Source organism: Oncorhynchus gorbuscha, linkage group LG05 (genome assembly GCF_021184085.1).
Source record: "Oncorhynchus gorbuscha isolate QuinsamMale2020 ecotype Even-year linkage group LG05, OgorEven_v1.0, whole genome shotgun sequence".
In the NCBI taxonomy this organism is placed as follows: domain Eukaryota; kingdom Metazoa; phylum Chordata; class Actinopteri; order Salmoniformes; family Salmonidae; genus Oncorhynchus; species Oncorhynchus gorbuscha.
In genome coordinates this window covers 8,632,794-8,652,395 of record NC_060177.1, presented here as the reverse complement: position 1 = coordinate 8,652,395, position 19,602 = coordinate 8,632,794, and the positions used below count along the sequence as shown (strand labels likewise).

At 40.5% G+C, this 19,602-nt stretch overlaps 1 pseudogene; it reads left to right on the top strand.

Annotated features, from left to right (window-relative positions):
- LOC124035492 overlaps window positions 1-19,602 on the top strand; it is a 49,537-nt pseudogene that overhangs the window by 9,706 nt on the left and 20,229 nt on the right.

Genomic DNA, 19,602 nt, shown 5'->3' with positions numbered 1-19,602 from the left:
TCTCTCTCTCTCTGTCTCTCTCTGTCTCTCTGTCTCTCTCTCTCTCTCTGTCTCTCTCTGTCTCTCTGTCTCTCTCTCTCTCTGTCTCTCTTTCTCTCTCTCTCTTTCTCTCTCAAATTCAAGCTGCTTTATTGGCATGAAAAACATTGTCAATATTGTCAAAGCAATATTGTATACAATATACATTGTTATAAAATAGTAAAGAATAAAGAATAATAATATAAAATGGTAGTAAATAATAATACAAAACAATTCTAAAAATAACAACAATAAAATACTAACAGTCAATAGTAGAACTATAATACACAGAAAAGGCTAAACATGGAAAATTAAACTATAACTAACTTAGAACTAACTGTCATTGTAAGGATCTGGGTGTAGCTGGTGCAGAGAAGTCAGGCACAGGACAGCAGAGATGAGTAACACAAGGAACTTTACTCAAAATATCAAAGTACATGAAGTAACACCAGGCCCACAAACAACGGACCAAACTTACAATAAACAAGCACGCACAAAAAACATGGGGAAAACAGAGGGTTAAATAATGAACATGTAATTGTGGAATTGAAACCAGGTGTGTAAAACAAAGACAAAACAAATGGAAAATGAAAAGTGGATCGGCGATGGCTAGAAGGCCGGTGACGTCGACCGCCGAACGCTGCCCGAACAAGGAGAGGGACCGACTTCGGCGAAGTCATGACAGTCATCCTCACCATTACATCAGTACTGCAACTACCATCATCATTACTACTACTACCACCACCATCATTAAACTGCTATCATTACCATCACCCCTACTACCCATACCACTACTATTTGGAATAATAATCACAACAATAATAATAAAAGTAAGAACAATAATTCCACTAATAATAACAATAATAATAGTAATAACAATACAACTAGTAATAAGTAAGTTACTGTTTACTATGCAGATGTTATTATTCAGTGTCCCTCAAGCAAATACATATTTGTTTATTTGAATTCAATCTTTAGAAGCAGTGCTGGTGTCCGTTTGGTTGGTTTGGTCCAACACCAATTGACTGAGACGGCTCGTTTCTGGGCTCAGTTCTTGGGTTTGAAGTGCTTTAAATTGGAGACATGAATTTGGACTTTAATTTAGGTGTTGCCAAAATGTGTATGATCTTCAGATATTTTTATCAAATAGAATTCTGCATGTAGGGCTTCAATTGGATGTTTGTCCCACATTTTAAAGTCCCGTGACCCCCAAACCTCACTTCCGTAAAGAGCTATTGGTAGGATTAGGCTGTCAAATATTTTGGTCCAAATTCTAATTGGGATGTTGATTTTTTTATAATAACATTTTTATTGCATACAATGCTTTTTCTTTGAGTGTATTCATTGCCATATTAAAATGTCCCATATTACAAATGTGCTCTCATTCTCTCTCTCTCTCTCATTCTCTCTCTCTTTCATGCTTTCTCGTTCTCTCTCTCATTCTCTCTCTCTCATTCTCTCTCTCTCATTCTCTCACTATATTGGAGATTAAGCGAAAAAGTGTATGGTCCATCTGCTGATCTAGTTTACAGCTTTATCTCATCTGCTGCTCTAGTTTACAGCTTTATCTCATCTGCTGATCTAGTTTACAGCTTTATCTCATCTGCTGATCTAGTTTACAGCTTTATCTCATCTGCTGCTCTAGTTTACAGCATTCTCATTTTGCTGCTCTAGTTTACAGCTTTATCTCATCTGCTGCTCTAGTTTACAGCGTTATCTCATCTGCTGCTCTAGTTTACAGCTTTATCTCATCTGCTGCTCTAGTTTACAGCTTTATCTCATCTGCTGCTCTAGTTTACAGCTTTATCTCATCTGCTGCTCTAGTTTACAGCTTTATCTCATCTGCTGCTCTAGTTTACAGCTTTATCTCATCTGCTGCTCTAGTTTACAGCTTTATCTCATCTGCTGATCTAGTTTACAGCTTTATCTCATCTGCTGATCTAGTTTACAGCTTTATCTCATCTGCTGATCTAGTTTACAGCTTTATCTCATCTGCTGCTCTAGTTTACAGCTTTATCTCATTTTGCTGCTCTAGTTTACAGCTTTATCTCATCTGCTGCTCTAGTTTACAGCTTTATCTAATTTTGCTGCTCTAGTTTACAGCTTTATCTCATCTGCTGCTCTAGTTTACAGCTTTATCTCATCTGCTGCTCTAGTTTACAGCTTTATCTCATCTGCTGCTCTAGTTTACAGCTTTATCTCATCTGCTGCTCTAGTTTACAGCTTTATCTCATCTGCTGCTCTAGTTGACAGCTTTATCTCATCTGCTGATCTAGTTTAGAACTTTATCTCATCTGCTGCTCTAGTTTACAGCTTTATCTCATCTGCTGCTCTAGTTTACAGCTTTATCTCATCTGCTGCTCTAGTTTACAGCTTTATCTCATCTGCTGATCTAGTTTACAGCTTTATCTCATCTGCTGCTCTAGTTTACAGCTTTATCTCATGTTGCTGCTCTAGTTTACAGCTTTATCTCATCTGCTGCTCTAGTTTACAGCTTTATCTCATCTGCTCCTCTAGTTTACAGCTTTATCTCATCTGCTGATCTAGTTTACAGCTTTATCTCATCTGCTGCTCTAGTTTACAGCTTTATCTCATCTGCTGCTCTAGTTTACAGCTTTATCTCATCTGCTGCTCTAGTTTACAGCTTTATCTCATCTGCTGCTCTAGTTTACAGCTTTATCTCATCTGCTGCTCTAGTTTACAGCTTTATCTCATCTGCTGATCTAGTTTACAGCTTTATCTCATCTGCTGCTCTAGTTTACAGCTTTATCTCATCTGCTGCTCTAGTTTACAGCTTTATCTCATCTGCTGCTCTAGTTTACAGCTTTATCTCATCTGCTGCTCTAGTTTACAGCTTTATCTCATCTGCTGCTCTAGTTTACAGCTTTATCTCATCTGCTGCACTAGTTTACAGCTTTATCTCATCTGCTGCTCTAGTTTACAGCTTTATCTCATCTGCTGCTCTAGTTTACAGCTTTATCTCATCTGCTGCTCTAGTTTACAGCTTTATCTCATCTGCTGCTCTAGTTTACAGCTTTATCTCATCTGCTGCTCTAGTTTACAGCTTTATCTCATCTGCTGCTCTAGTTTACAGCTTTATCTCATCTGCTGCTCTAGTTTACAGCTTTATCTCATCTGCTGCTCTAGTTTACAGCTTTATCTCATCTGCTGATCTAGTTTACAGCTTTATCTCATTTTGCTGCTCTAGTTTCTAGTATTATCTAATTGTGTTGCTCTCGATTACAGCATTATCTAATGTTTCTGCTCTAGTTTACGGCATTATCTAATTTTGCTGCTCTAGTTTATAGCGTTATCTCATTTTGTTTCTCTAGTTCACAGCATTATCTAATTTTGCTTTGGGTCATGTATGTGACAGAGATAGTGAAAGGACTTGACCATTTTTTTACAACACTGTGGTTAACAAGACATGTTATTTTCGACTGTACAACAGGGACTACATACACATCTACGTAAAGTCTATCGATCTTCAGAGAAGACCAAGCACATTTTAAAACAGAAGCTCAAATGTCCACCTCTTGTGGTTTTTCCCCTGGCAGTGTCCCTCCAAGGGGAACCCCAGCGGAGGCTGTACAAGGATCTTATGGCCAACTACAACCCACTAGAGAGGCCAGTGTTCAATGACACCCACTCCCTCACCGTCAACTTCAGCTTTAGTTTGATGCAGATCATGGACGTGGTGAGTTACTGTGGTACGCAAGTTAACAGAGCTCACATTGTTGTGCTAGTCCAACACTAACAAACCTGATTCAACTCAAATCAAGGGTGATTAGTTGTTTTGTGACAACAATGTGCACCTCTGGGGTCCTTTAGGAATGGATTGAGAAACACTGGGTTGTTGTATTACTTTATCCTCTGATGTTACAAACTGACATGTTCATCTATCTCTCTCTGATGTTACAAACTGACATGTTCATCTATGTCTCTGATGATACAAACTGACATGTTCATCTATGTCTCTGATGATACAAACTGACATGTTCATCTATCTCTCTCTGATGATACAAACTGACATGTTCATCTATCTCTCTGATGATACAAACTGATATGTTCATCTATCTCTCTGATGATACAAACTGACATGTTCATCTATCTCTCTATCATGTTACAAACTGACATGTTCATCTATCTCTCTATCATGCTACAAACTGACATGTTCATCTATCTCTCTGATGATACAAACTGACATGTTCATCTATCTCTCTGATGTTACAAACTAACATGTTCATCTCTCTCTCTGATGTTACAAACTGACATGTTCATCTCTCTCTCTGATGTTACAAACTGACATGTTCATCTATCTCTCTCTCTGATGTTACAAACTGACATGTTCATTATCTCTCTCTGATGATACAAACTGACATGTTCATCTATCTCTCTCTGATGATACAAACTGACATGTTCATCTATCTCTCTCTGATGATACAAACTGACATGTTCATCGATCTCTCTGATGATACAAACTGACATGTTCATCTATCTCTCTCTGATGATACAAACCGACATGTTCATCTATCTCTCTCTGATGATACAAACTGACATGTTCATCTATCTCTCTGATGATACAAACTGACATGTTCATCTATCTCTCTCTCTGATGATACAAACTGACATGTTCATCTGTCTCTCAATGCAACAGGATGAGAAGAACCAGGTTTTAACAACCAACATATGGCTGCAGCTGGTGAGACTTTTTTCCATTTGCCTGTTTCAACACGTTTAATTTAGACTATATACTGTACTGTACTATACTGCACTATACTGTATTGTACTGTACTGTACACTAGACTACACTATACCACACTATACAATATTATACCATACTGCAGTACACTACACCTCCATCTATCTTGCAAATTGGTCAACTCGGGAACAATAACTAAGCAACTCAGTCACACACAACTGAATGAAGATGGCGTTTATGTTTTCTGACAGTAAGTCCTCTCCCGCTCTCGCCTCATCAGCAAACTGTATAAATGTTGTGTTGGCTGTTTTAAATCACCTTAACGAATGGACAACCTCCAGACTGTCAGTCCTTCATAGAGCCACTCCATAGACCTTATAGATAGATTTGACCTTTTACTCCAGGAACAGGCTATTATAATATCCCTCTAATAACTATCCATGGTCTGTGGCTCAACCCCTGGTGGGGAAGACAAAGTTACATTAAGACAATGAAATCTATTCAAACCGACATCCATCTCTAGACTCGGAGGTAATCTGTTTGAGCACCCAGGACAGCTTGTTAAAGAAAGTCATTGAGACCGTGTTGATATTGCTACACTTACAGTACACTCATGAGGTGGTGTAACCTCCATTTGTTATGTCTGCACTTACTGATAACAACATGACTGCCAACCTCCCATATAAAGAATGAAAACTGACCATACACTGGCTAAAAAGCATGAACATGTCATTATTTGACAGGGTATGTTTAGTCATGCTCCATACTAGGTCTCCGTTGGTTGTGATGTGTCAAGGCATATCAAACATGACGTATGGAAACCTCACCTTGCTACACCAGTCTGGTGTTGTTGAAATGATGAACAGTCCACGCTACCCATCTCAAATCTCAAAGTATGATACAGGATGTGTAGGCCATTGTAAGACTCATTACCTTTTCAAACCAATCATTTACAACCCTCAAACTGATTGATAATGGTCACTATGTCCATGACTTGTTTAGTCATCCACATTTGAATTAGAATTGGAATATACATGTAACTGCCAGAATAAAGGAAACACCAACATAATGTGTCTTAATAGGGCGTTGGCCTGCCAGAACAGCTGCAATGCACCTTGGCATAGAATCTAGAAGTTTCTGGAACTCTATTGGAGGGATGTGACACCATTCTTCCACAAGAAATGACATAATATGGTGGTGGAAATCGCTGTCTCAGGCATCCAGAATATCCCATTAGTGTTCAATTGGGTTAAGATCTGGTGACTGAGACACACACACACACACACACACACACACACACACACACACACACACACACACACACACACACACACACACACACACACACACACACACACACACACACACACACACACACACACACACACACACACACACACACACACACACACACACACACACACACACACTTTCAACCCCCTATGCTACTTTGAGACCCCTCTTTCAAAGTCACTGGGGCATTTTATACATGACCCTAAGCATGATGGGATGTTAATTGCTTAACTCAGGAACCACATCTGTGTGGAAGCACCTGCTTTCAATATACAGTACTTTGTATCCCTCATTTACTCAAGTGTTTCCTTTATTTTGGCAGTTAAATGTAGATTTTAGAAAAGATTGGAACATAGCCTTAATCCCATAAAATGTTTATTCCTTGATACAGTTGTTTATTATAGACTGGGACAGATTCTAATCTGATCTGCTCTGTGTGTTTAATAAAGACTGGGACAGATTCTAATCTGATCTGCTCTGTGTGTTTAATAAAGACTGGGACAGATTCTAATCTGATCTGCTCTGTGTGTTTAATAAAGACAGGGTTCTGTCAGCAATACCCTTAGAGTCCCACAGGAGGCTGCTGAGGGGAGGACGGCTCATAATAATGTATTGAATTGAGTTAATGGAATGGTATCAAACACATGGAAACCAGGTGTTTGATGTGTTCGATAATATTCCATTTGTTCCATTCCAGCCATTACTATGAGCCTGTCCCCCCCAATTAAGGTTCCGGCAGCCGCCTGTGCCTTATATGTAACAAGCAATAACACAAACAGTTAGTCATGACAAACAGCTATAATTAACACTCCTACACTTATAATACCCTTTAAAGATGTTCCTTTTTAACAGCTTCTCAAGTGTTGCTATGCAATGCCTGATTTCCCCAGTTACCACAAAACTTTGACCATTTTCAGATTCATCTGCATAGATGGATACTTTGTTTATCAAACCGTGATCAGGTTCAAGCGATGCGAGGCCACAGAACCTCCCACTAATGGAATTAGCTTATCTGGAAACGTGTGTGGAGGAGTGGTGAGAATATGAGGAGTGAGTTATGTTTCTCTCTCCAGTACTGGAATGATTATTACCTGCAGTGGAATCAGTCTGAGTACCCTGGGGTGGCCAATGTGAGATTCCCTGATAACCAAATCTGGAAGCCAGACATCCTGCTGTATAACAGGTTAGTACTATACCAGTAATCTTGGACCCCATAACCAATTATTGCTCTATACAGCTGGCCAACTCCATTACTATGGCCTCTAATGTATTACCATGAGGTGGAAGCAGGACTTATATACAGTGCCTTGCGAAAGTATTCGGCCCCCTTGAACTTTGCGACCTTTTGCCACATTTCAGGCTTCAAACATAAAGATATAAAACTGTATTTTTTTTGTGAAGAATCAACAACAAGTGGGACACAATCATGAAGTGGAACGACATTTATTGGATATTTCAAACTTTTTTTAACAAATCAAAAACTGAAAAATTGTCCCTTTACTTTCAGTGCAGCAAACTCTCTCCAGAAGTTCAGTGAGGATCTCTGAATGATCCAATGTTGACCTAAATGACTAATGATGATAAATACAATCCACCTGTGTGTAATCAAGTCTCCGTATAAATGCACCTGCACTGTGATAGTCTCAGAGGTCCGTTAAAAGCGCAGAGAGCATCATGAAGAACAAGGAACACACCAGGCAGGTCCGAGATACTGTTGTGAAGAAGTTTAAAGCCGGATTTGGATACAAAAAGATTTCCCAAGCTTTAAACATCCCAAGGAGCACTGTGCAAGCGATAATATTGAAATGGAAGGAGTATCAGACCACTGAAAATCTACCAAGACCTGGTCGTCCCTCTAAACTTTCAGCTCATACAAGGAGAAGACTGATCAGAGATGCAGCCAAGAGGCCCATGATTACTCTGGATGAACTGCAGAGATCTACAGCTGAGGTGGGAGACTCTGTCCATAGGACAACAATCAGTCGTATATTGCACAAATCTGGCCTTTATGGAAGAGTGGCAAGAAGAAAGCCATTTCTTAAAGATATCCATAAAAAGTGTCGTTTAAAGTTTGCCACAAGCCACCTGGGAGACACACCAAACAAGCGGAAGAAGGTGCTCTGGTCAGATGAAACCAAAATTGAACTTTTTGGCAACAATGCAAAACGTTATGTTTGGCGTAAAAGCAACACAGCTCATCACCCTGAACACACCATCCCCACTGTCAAACATGGTGGTTGCAGCATCATGGTTTGAGCCTGCTTTTCTTCAGCAGGGACAGGGAAGATGATTAAAATTGATGGGAAGATGGATGGAGCCAAATACAGGACCATTCTGGAAGAAAACCTGATGGAGTCTGCAAAAGACCTGAGACTGGGACGGAGATTTGTCTTCCAACAAGACAATGATCCAAAACATAAAGCAAAATTTACAATGGAATGGTTCAAAAATAAACATATCCAGGTGTTAGAATGGCCAAGTCAAAGTCCAGACCTGAATCCAATCGAGAATCTGTGGAAAGAACTGAAAATTGCTGTTCACAAATGCTCTCCATCCAACCTCACTGAGCTCGAGCTGTTTTGCAAGGAGGAATGGGAAAAAATGTCAGTCTCTCGATGTGCAAAACTGATAGAGACATACCCCAAGCGACTTACAGCTGTAATCGCAGCAAAAGGTGGCGCTACAAAGTATTAACTTAATGGGGCTGAATAATTTTGCACGCCCAATTTTTCAGTTTTTGAATTGTTAAAAAAGTTTGAAATATCCAATAAATGTCGTTCCACTTCATGATTGTCTCCCACTTGTTGTTGATTCTTCACAAAAAAATGAAGTTTTATATCTTTATGTTTGAAGCCTGAAATGTGGCAAAAGGTCGCAAAGTTCAAGGGGGCCGAATACTTTTGCAAGGCACTGTAGTTTGTAAGACAGGTGTTGAGCTAATACCTCTTGTACATGAAATGCTTTTGAACATATTGCCATATGACCGTGTTAATTTGAGGAAATAAACTATTTTCCTAACATTGGAAATGTACAATACACAGATTATAATATCAGGAACTGCTTCTTTAGGATCCAGCCTGATCTCGTGAGCTTACAGAATGATGTGCGTTTTAAGTAAGGCTGGCCAGCAAGGCTATTCTTCATGCAAATAAAGTCAGATAAAGCAAAATAGTATTTCACCAAAAAATGCAGAATTCCATATGCTATTGTATACCATTAACCCTCATAAACCTTCTTCAAGGACAATCACAGTGAAGAAAATGTAAATAAATGTAAATGGTAACAGCAGAACCCCCTGCCTGTTTCCCCCTAATGCAGAAAACAACATTCTCGTCCCTATCTGTCACTGTTCTTCTGAACAAAGCCTTAGTTTCACCCCAGTCAATTACATTCCACTATGGTGGCTTTTTAATTCGCCCGTGGAACGTCAACTCTTTTAACTTGAGCTCACCTTTCTCCATTCCTATTGAAACCTTTGGGAGTTCAGTTGGAGGAGTGCATTATGTATTGCGAGAGACAGAGCTCTACACTGACTAGGCCATCTCTAGGGGAATGTAGCTGTTGCTATGCTGCAACAAAGGAACCATACTTCAGGTCTTCTATGACACGGTAACCTAGAAAATAATGAGGCAGGAATACTCATTTTGAAGGCAGGCATATCTTTTTAACTTTTTAACACCAGCTACAGTATTGGAATTGATACAGTACATTTTCTTTGCCATGTAATCCTTTGTGAGTAGTATGGATGGAGGTGGAGCTAGATCCTGATTAACAGTCTGTGTTGCTCTAGTGATTTATAGCTGTATGATTCATGATCGTGGTTTTCACAGCTCAAGGTCATACTACCACACCAATAAAAGACTGTTGTGTTGCAGTCTGCACATTAATGTAGTGGGTCCCAACCCTCTTCTAAGGGCCTGTCTGCACATTAATGTAGTGGGTTCCAACCCTCTTCTAAGGGCCTGCCTGCACATTAATATAGTGGGTCCCAACCCTCTTCTAAGGGCCTGTCTGCACATTAATGTAGTGGGTCCCAACCCTCTTCTAAGGGCCTGTCTGCACATTAATGTAGTGGGTCCCAACCCTCTTCTAAGGGCCTGTCTGCACATGAATGTAGTGGGTCCCAACCCTCTTCTAAGGGCCTGTCTGCACATTAATGTAGTGGGTCCCAACCCTCTTCTAAGGGCCTGTCTGCACATTAATGTAGTGGGTCCCAACCCTCTTCTAAGGGCCTGTCTGCACATTAATGTAGTGGGTCCCAACCCTCTTCTAAGGGCCTGTCTGCACATGAATGTAGTGGGTCCCAACCCTCTTCTAAGGGCCTGTCTGCACATTAATGTAGTGGATCCCAACCCTCTTCTAAGGGCCTGTCTGCACATTAATGTAGTGGATCCCAACCCTCGTCTAAGGGCCTGTCTGCACATTAATGTAGTGGGTCCCAACCCTCTTCTAAGGGCCTGTCTGCACATTAATGTAGTGGGTCCCAACCCTCTTCTAAGGGCCTGTCTGCACATTAATGTAGTCGTTCCCAACCCTCTTCTAAGGGCCTGCCTGCACATTAATGTAGTCGTTCCCAACCCTCTTGTAAGGGTCTGCCTGCACAGTAATGTAGTCGTTCCCAACCCTCTTGTAATGGCCTGCCAACCGCTCCAGTGCAAGCACACCTAATTCCACTAGTCAACCAATCAGAACACCTAATTCCACTAGTCAACCAATCAGCACACCTAATTCCACTAGTCAACCAATCAGCAAGGCAATAATTTGTTAAATCAGCTGTGCTACTGTAGTGTTGGAATGTAACTCGTATTTGGGATGGCTGGGCATCCCCAAGGAGCGGGTTTGGGAACGACTACACTAATGCCCACTAACTGAACACATCCATGTTCTCCCATAGTGCCGACGAGAGGTTTGATGCTACCTTCCATACCAATGTGTTGGTCAACTCCTCTGGGTCCTGCTCCTACTTGCCTCCAGGTAAGTATAGCTCAAGTACCAACCCTGGATATCCATATTCAATACCTTCCACATTAACTCTGTTTTCCCAAGTCAGTTCCACTGAACCATAACAGCTCACCTTCTATGGTTTTGACCTGTTCAGTTAGCTCTGGGGTCTAAGCAAGATGCCCTAAATCTCACCCAAATTATCATGGAACCTACAAGGTACAACCCCAAATCCGTAAACACGGGCACCCACATAGATATCATCCTGACCAACCTGCCCTCTAAATACACCTCTGCTATCTTCAACCAGGGTCTCAGTGATCACTGTCTCATTGCCTGCGTCCGTAATGGGTCCGCGGTCAATCGACCACCCCTCATCACTGTCAAACGCTCCCTAAAACACTTCTGCGAGCAGGCCTTTCTAACCGACCTGGCCCGGGTATCCTGGAAGGATTTTGACCTCATCCCGTCAGTAGAGTAGATGCCTGGTTATTCTTTAAATGTGCTTTCCTCACCATCTTAAATAAGCATGCCCCATTCAAAAAATGTAGAAATAGGAAACAGATATAGCCCTTGGTTCACTCCAGACCTGACTGCCCTTGACCAGCACAAAAACATCCTGTGGCGTACTGCATTAGCATCGAATAGCCTCTGCAATGGGAAACTGTTCAGGGAAGTTAGTAACCAATATACTCAGGCAGTTAGGAAAGCAAAGGCTAGCTTTTTCAAACAGAAATGTGCATCCTGTAGCACAAACCCCAAAAGTTCTGGAGAATAAGAGCCCTCCAGCTGCCCACTGCACTGAGGCTAGGAAACACTGTCACCGATAAATCCACGATAAATGAGAAATTCAATAAGCATTTTTCTATGGCTGGCCATGCTTTCCACCTGGCTACCCCTACCCTGGTCAACAGCTCTGCACCCCCCACAACAACTTGCCCAAGCCTCCCCTATTTCTCCTTCACCAAAATCCAGATAGCTGATGTTCTGAAAGAGCTGCAAGATCTGGACCCCTACAAATCAGCTGGGCTAGACAATCTGGACCCTCTCTTTCTAAAATGATCCGCCGCAATTGTTGCAACCCCTTTTACTAGCCTGTTCAACCTCTCTTTTGTATCGTCTGAGATCCATAAAGATTGAAAGCTCCCACGGTCATCCCCTTCTTTAAAGAGGGAGACATTCTAGACCTAAACTGTTACAGACCTATATCTGTCCTACCCTGCCATTCTAAGGTCTTCAAATGCCAAGTTAACAAACAGATCACCGGCCATTTCGAATCCCACCGTACCTTCTCCGCTATGCAATCTGGTTTCTGAGCTGGTCATGGTTGCACCTCAGCCACGCTCAAGGTCCTAAACGATATCATAACCGCCATCGATAAAAGACAATACTGTGTAGCCGTATTCATTGACCTGGCCAAGGCTTTCGACTCTGTTGGTCACCACATTCTTATCAGCAGACTCAGCAGTCTTGGTTTCTCAAATGACTGCCTTTCCTAGTTCAACAAGTACTTCTCAGACAGAGTTCAGTGTGTCAAATTGGAGGGCCTGTTGTCCGGACCTCTTGCAGTCTCTATGGGGGTGCCACAGGGTTCAATTCTCGGGCCGACTCTCTTTTCTGTATACATCAATGATTTCGCTCTTATAACTGGTGATTCGCTGATCCACCTCTACGCAGACGACACCATTCTGTATACTTCTGGCCCTTTTTTGGACACTGTGTTAATTAACCTCCAGACGAGCTTCAATGCCATACAACTTTCCTTCCGTGGCCTCCAACTGCTCTTAAATGCAAGTAAAACTAAATGCATGCTCTTCAACCGATTACTGCCCACACCTGCCCACCCATCGAGCATCACTACTCTGGATGGTTCTGAATATGTGGACAATTACAAATATATAGGTGTATGGTTAGACTGTAAACTCTCCTTCCAGTACCTCTACTTGCACATTCATCTTCTGCACATCTATCACTCCAGTGTTTAATTGCTAAATTGTAATTATTTCGCCACTATGGCCTATTTATTGCCTTACCTCCCTAATCTTACTTCATTTGCACTCACTGAATATAGACTTTTCTATTGTGTTATTGACTGAACGTTTCTTTATTCCATGTGTAACTCTGTGTTGTTTTTGTGTTGCACTGCTTTGCTTTATCTTGGCCAGGTCGCAGTTGTAAATGAGAACTTATTCTCAACTGGCCGACCTGGTTAAATAAAGGGGAAACAAAAACACAATAAAAAACATTTCCCCTAGGTACAGTGGTTGCGAAAGTACTCACCCCCCTTGGCATTTTTCCTAGTTTGTTGTCAGACAACCTGGAATTAAAATTGATTTTTGGGGGTTTGTATCATTTGATTTACACAACATGCCTACCACTTTGAAGATTTGTTATTGTGAAACAAACAAGAAATAAGACAAAAAAATTGAAAACTTGAGCGTCCATAACGATTCACCCCCAAAGTCAATACTTTGTAGAGCCACCTTTTGCAGTAATTACAGCTGCAAGTCTCTTGGGGTATGTCTCTATAAGCTTGGCACATCTAGTCACTGGGATTTTTGCCCATTCTTTAAGGCAAAACTGCTCCAGCTCCTTCGAGTTGGATGGGTTCCGCTGGTGTATAGCAATCTTTAAGGCATACCACAGATTCTCAATTAGATTGAGGTCTGGGATTTGACTAGGCCATTCCAAGACATGTAAATGTTTCCCCTTAAACCACTCAAGTGTTGCTTTAGCAGTATGCTTAGGGTCATTGTCCTGCTGGAAGGTGAACCTCTATCTCAAATCTCTGGAAGACTGAAACAGGTTTCCCTCAAGAATTTCCCTGTATTTTGCACCATCTGTCATTCCTTCTATTCTGACCAGTTTCCCAGTCCCTGCCAATGAAAAACATCCCCACAGCATGATGCTGCCACCACCATTCTTCACTGTGGGGATTGTGTTCTCGGGATGATGAGGTGTTGGGTTTGTGCCAGACATAGGGTTTTCCTTGATGGCCAAAATTCTACATTTTAATCTCATCTGACGGTACTACTTTCTTCCATATGTTTGGGGAGTCTCCCACATGACTAATGGTGAACTAATGATGAACACCAAACGTGTTTGCTTATTTTTTTATTTAAGCATTGGCTTTTTTTCTGGCCACTCTTCCGTAAAGCCCAGCTCTGTGGAGTGTACGGCTTAAAGTAGTCCTACAGACAGAAAGTCCAATCTCCGCTGTGGAACTTTGCAGATCATTCAGGGTTATCTTTGGTCTCTTTGTTGCATCTCTGATTAATGCTCTCCTGGCCTGGTCTGTGAGTTTTGGTGGGCGGCCCTCTCTTGGCAGGTTTGTTGTGGTGCCATATTCTTTCCATTTTTTAATAATGGATTTAATGGTGCTCCGTGGGATGTTCAACATTTCTGATATTTTTTATAACCCAACCCTGAGTTGTACTTCTCCACGACTTTGTCCCTGACCTGTTTGGAGCTCCTTGGTCTTAATGGTGCCACTTTCTAGGTGGTGTCCCTTGCTGGTGGTATTGCAGACTCTGGGGCCTTTCAGAACAGGTGTATGTATATATACTGAGATCATGTGACACTTAGATTGCACACAGGTGGACTTTATTGAACTAATTCTGTAACTTCTGAAGGTAATTGGTTGCACCAGATCTTGTTTAGGAGCTTCATAGCAGAGGGGGTGAAAACATACGCACGCACCACTTTTGGAATTTATTTCAGTATTTTTAAAGTATTTTTTTTTCATCTCACTTCAGCAATTTGGACTATTTTGTGTAAGTCCATTACATGAAATCCAAATTTATAAAAACAATTTAAATAACATGTGTTTGCAACAAAATAGGAAAAATGCCAAGGGGAGTGAATACTTTTGCAAGCCACTGTACAGGTCCAGGATCAGCTTCCACTCCCCCAATCATAACCTTAACCATTAACTTCACTCTCCTCCTGGAAAGAAAGTGTACCCAAGCGCTCTTTAGCCCAGCTTGAAGAAATGTATTGACCCGTTGAAGTATCCCGGGGTAAGGAATGATTTTTGGATTCACTCTACTCGTTTCAGTTACCTTGAGTTAATGTCAGGTTTCAGGGAAGATGACACCACAGCGTGAGGCTAGTCTTGCTAAGACTATCTGACCTCCACTGCACAAGCCAAATGCACAGTCAGTCATTAGATCAATATCGTGGTAGGAAGGATGTTTTGGCTTTCAAAGCACTTTATTTATTGTTTCGTCCAACATCCCGGAACCATAATCCAATTTCATCTTTGATATGAGATGATTCTGAAAGCTCTACCACTATGTTCAATTGACCATCTGTTCTTTAAAGGGGCAATCTGCAATAGCTACATCCATTTTTGGACTGATTAAATAAATATATGTACCCATTGATTATTTAAGAATATAACTTATAAATGCCCCATGAGCTTAGTTCAACTGTCGTACCCCATTGTAACCCAAAATATATGTTTGTTTTATTCCAATGTTTGTAAACAAACACTCCATAGCCTCGAAACATGGTTTAAACTATAATTGTGATATCATGGCTGGTCAGTCCTTGCATCTATAGCTCTGTATATGAATTTGAGGGGTTGCATTTCTCTAGCCCCACATCCCTCAGCTTTTTAGCGAAACAGTGGCAGGGGGTTTGCTTTGTTATCGTTTCAACTGCTGATTGCCGCTTTTAAAGATATGTCCAGATATGACAAGAAACCATCCTCTACATTTAACCCGCGTGAGAAAGAAATGCAGTTGATTTTGGTTGAGTGGGATTTTTATACAGTACTTATACTGTAAGTGAAATGAACCCCGTTAACCCAATCTAATATTTTCAGATATTTGATATTCGTACTAAGCAGATTTAGCACCATTCTGTCAGTTGAGAAATATTGCTTTGAAATACAAGTCTTCGTATTATCACAAAATACACTACTTAAATGTTGCCCTATTATTATCTGTCTATTTCTACACTTCTGGCGGACTGAAATGGGTGCAGAATAATAATAATAGTAAGAATAATTACAAAGAAGAAGACGAAGAAGATCATTAGAATGCTGTCTTTCATTCCAATCCAATACAAGACCACCCCAGTTTTAGTCCCACTTCACTGCAGATTAAATCAATGTATTTGTTACTTTTCTAGCTTGTCCTCGTTTCTTTCCTCCCGCCCAAGAGACCCGACAATCCTCCTGTAACTTCCCTTCAGTCATTCATGATGTATGTCATCATGACTGCGTCCCAAACAGCACCCTATTCCCTATGTAGTTCACTACTTGCACTACTTTTGACTAAGCCTACATCACATGTAGGGAATAGGGTGCCATTCGAGACCCAACCATAGTCCCTGAAGATATCAAAGAGAACAGTAGGTGGTAAAATCTCATAGAATTGCTACATTCTACCAAGGAGCTGTGGGTGTAAAAACACAATGTTAAAGGTCCGATTCAGAGGTTTTTATCTCTATCAAATCATTTCTGGGTAACAATTAAGTAACTTACTGTGATAGTTTTCAATTAAACTGGTCAAAAAGAAACAAAAATGGCTTCTTGGCAAAGATTTCTCAAGTAAGAATTCAGTTAGGACTGTCTGGTAGTGGTCTGAGTGGGGAGGGGAAAACTAGCTGTTATTGGCAAGAGAGGTTTGGAACTCTCTTTCTTATTGTTCCATTAACTAATTCACTGCCTGGTGATGTCACCAGGCAGGCCAAAACTCCATAACACCAAACAGGCTGAAATGTATTTTTAAACAGCTCTTCTGAAAAAAAAAACTCTGGGCATTCTCATAATTTTCACAATTTCACAGTATTATTCCAACCTCAGTGTGGAAATATATATTTTTAAAATGTATAAATTCACGTTTTTGACTGTACTGGGCCTTTAAACTACCTTTTTAACTGTGGTTGGCTGAGAAGTCAATTTTTTTCAGTTGCTACAATCTTCAACACTGTCATTCTTATTTTGTCTTCTGACAACACAATAACTACAAGTATTTTTCAGTTTCTGTTTTACTTTGGCCGACAGTCTGATTCCCTAACAAACTAGTTATATTAATTTAATTACTTCGTATCCATCGAGTGTTTTCTCCATTGCATTGATGTTAATTTGTGATGTGTTTAAAATGCATTCTACATTTTAATTCCACATCAGTGCTGCTTGGTTCATAAGATTGGCTCTGTTCATTCTGTATAATAACATGTGTAGGAATGAGATTGGCTCTGTTCATTCTGTATAATAACATGTGTAGGAATGAGATTGGCTCTGTTCATTCTGTATAATAACATGTGTAGGAATGAGATTGGCTCTGTTCATTCTGTATAATAACATGTGTAGGAATGAGATTGGCTCTGTTCATTCTGTATAATAACATGTGTAGGAATGAGATTAGCTCTGTTCATTCTGTAGAATACTATGCCTAGGAATGAGATTGGCTCTGTTCATTCTGTATAATAACATGTGTAGGAATGAGATTGGCTCTGTTCATTCTGTAGAATACTATGCCTAGGAATGAGATTGGCTCTGTTCATTCGTATAATAACATGCATAGGATTGAGTTCACTCTGCTGGTTCACTCTGCTTTTGTCAGTGGTCTGGGAAGTGAGAAGATACTGTAGTGTAAGTGAAGTCTCACCAATCCCTTAATATACTGTAGTGTAGGCAGAGCCGGTCCTGTCCTCCCTGGGGCCCTAAGCAACATTCTGCTAAGGGACCCTCCTACCTGACCCGTGAGAACATGTAAACCATTTACCATTGCCACACAGTCACACCTGACACCTCAGTGCTCCCACTACAATCCTCCCTCCTTTAAAACTGTTTGCTCCATCTGTCGGTCTAAGAATAAGTAGACCTATACAGAACAGACTGAGGTATAAACAAGCCATATTTATTGAACATAATATTTTCTATAGAATCTTAAGATAAGTGTATATTAACATTAACATAAATAAGAAATGATAGAAAATATAGAAAATAACTAAATATAACACTGAGCTTTCGCACTGCTGCCTGGTAATTAGTCCAGTCCTCACAATATTATACAATTAGCTTTGTCTATACAATGTAACCATAAGCCTATAGGCTATGGCTGCAGCTATATGTCTCAAAATAGTAAAATAAAACCTACAGTTGAAGTCAGAGGTTTACATACACTTAGGTTGGAATCATTAAAACTCGTTTTTTAATCACTCCAAATTTTTTGGTAACAAAATATAGTTTTGGCAAGTCGGTTAGGACATCTACTTTGTGCATGACACAAGTCATTTTTCCAACAATTGTTTGCAGACAGATTAATTCAATGTATCACAATTCCAGTGGGTCAGAAGTTTACATACACTAAGTTGACTGTCTTTAAACAGCTTGGAAAATTCCAGAAAATGATGTCATGGCTTTAGAAGCTTCTGATAGGCTAATTTACATCATCTGAGTCAATTGGAGGTGTACCTGTGGATGTATTTCAAGGCCTACTTGCTTGACATCATGGGAAAATCAAAAGAAATCAGCCAAGACCTCAGAAAAAAATTGTAGACCTCCACAAGTCTGGTTCATCCTTGGGAGCAATTTCCAAACGCCTGAAGGTACCACGTTCATCTGTACAAACAATAGTACGCAAGTATAAACACCACGGGACCATGCAGCCGTCATACCGCTCAGGAAGGAGCTGCATTCTGTCTCCTAGAGATGAACGTACTTTGGTGTGAAAAGTGCAAATCAATCCCAGAACAGCAGCAAAAGACCTTGTGAAGATGCTGGAGGAAACAGGGTTAAAAGTATCTCTATCCACAGTAAAATAAGTCCTATTTCGACTATAACCTGAAAGGCCGCTCAGCAAGGAAGAAGCCACCGCTCCAAAACCGCCTTAAAAAAGCCAGACTACGGTTTGCAACTGCACATGGGAACAAAGATCGTACTTTTTAGATAAATGTCCTCTGGTCTGATGAAACAAAAATGGCCATAATGGCCATAAAGACCATTGTTATGTTTTGAGGAAAAAGAGGGAGGCTTGCAAGCCAAAAGAACACCATCCCAACTGTGAAGCACGGGGGTGGCAGCATCATGTTGTGTGGGTGCTTTGCTGCAGGAGGGACTGGTGTACTTCACAAAATAGATGGCATCATGAGGAGGGACAATTATATGGATATATTAAAGCAACATCTGAAGACGTCTCTCTGGAAGTTAAAGCTTGGTCTCAAATGGATCTTCCAAATGGACAATGACCCCAAGCATACTTCCAAAGTTGGCCCATCCAAAGGAATTGGCCAAAATTCACCCAACTAATTGTGGGAAGCTTGTGGAAGGCTACCTGAAACGTTTGACCCAAGTTAAACAATGCTACCAAATACTAATTGAGTGTATGTAAACTTCTGACCCACTGAGAATGTGATGAAATAAATAAAAGCTGAAATAAATCATTCTCTCTACTATGATTCTTATATTTCACATTCTTAAAACAAAATGGTGATCCTAACTGACCTAAGATAGGGAAATTTTACTAGGATTAAATGTCAGGAATTGTGAAAAATGTTATGTATTTGGTTATGGTGTATGTAAACCTCCTGTATACAGCTATGTGATTAACTGTCTGGGCACCAGTCTGTCTGGACACCAGTCTGTCTGGACTGTCTGGAAGAAATTGAGAAAGTATCTCACATAGTTACGCAGT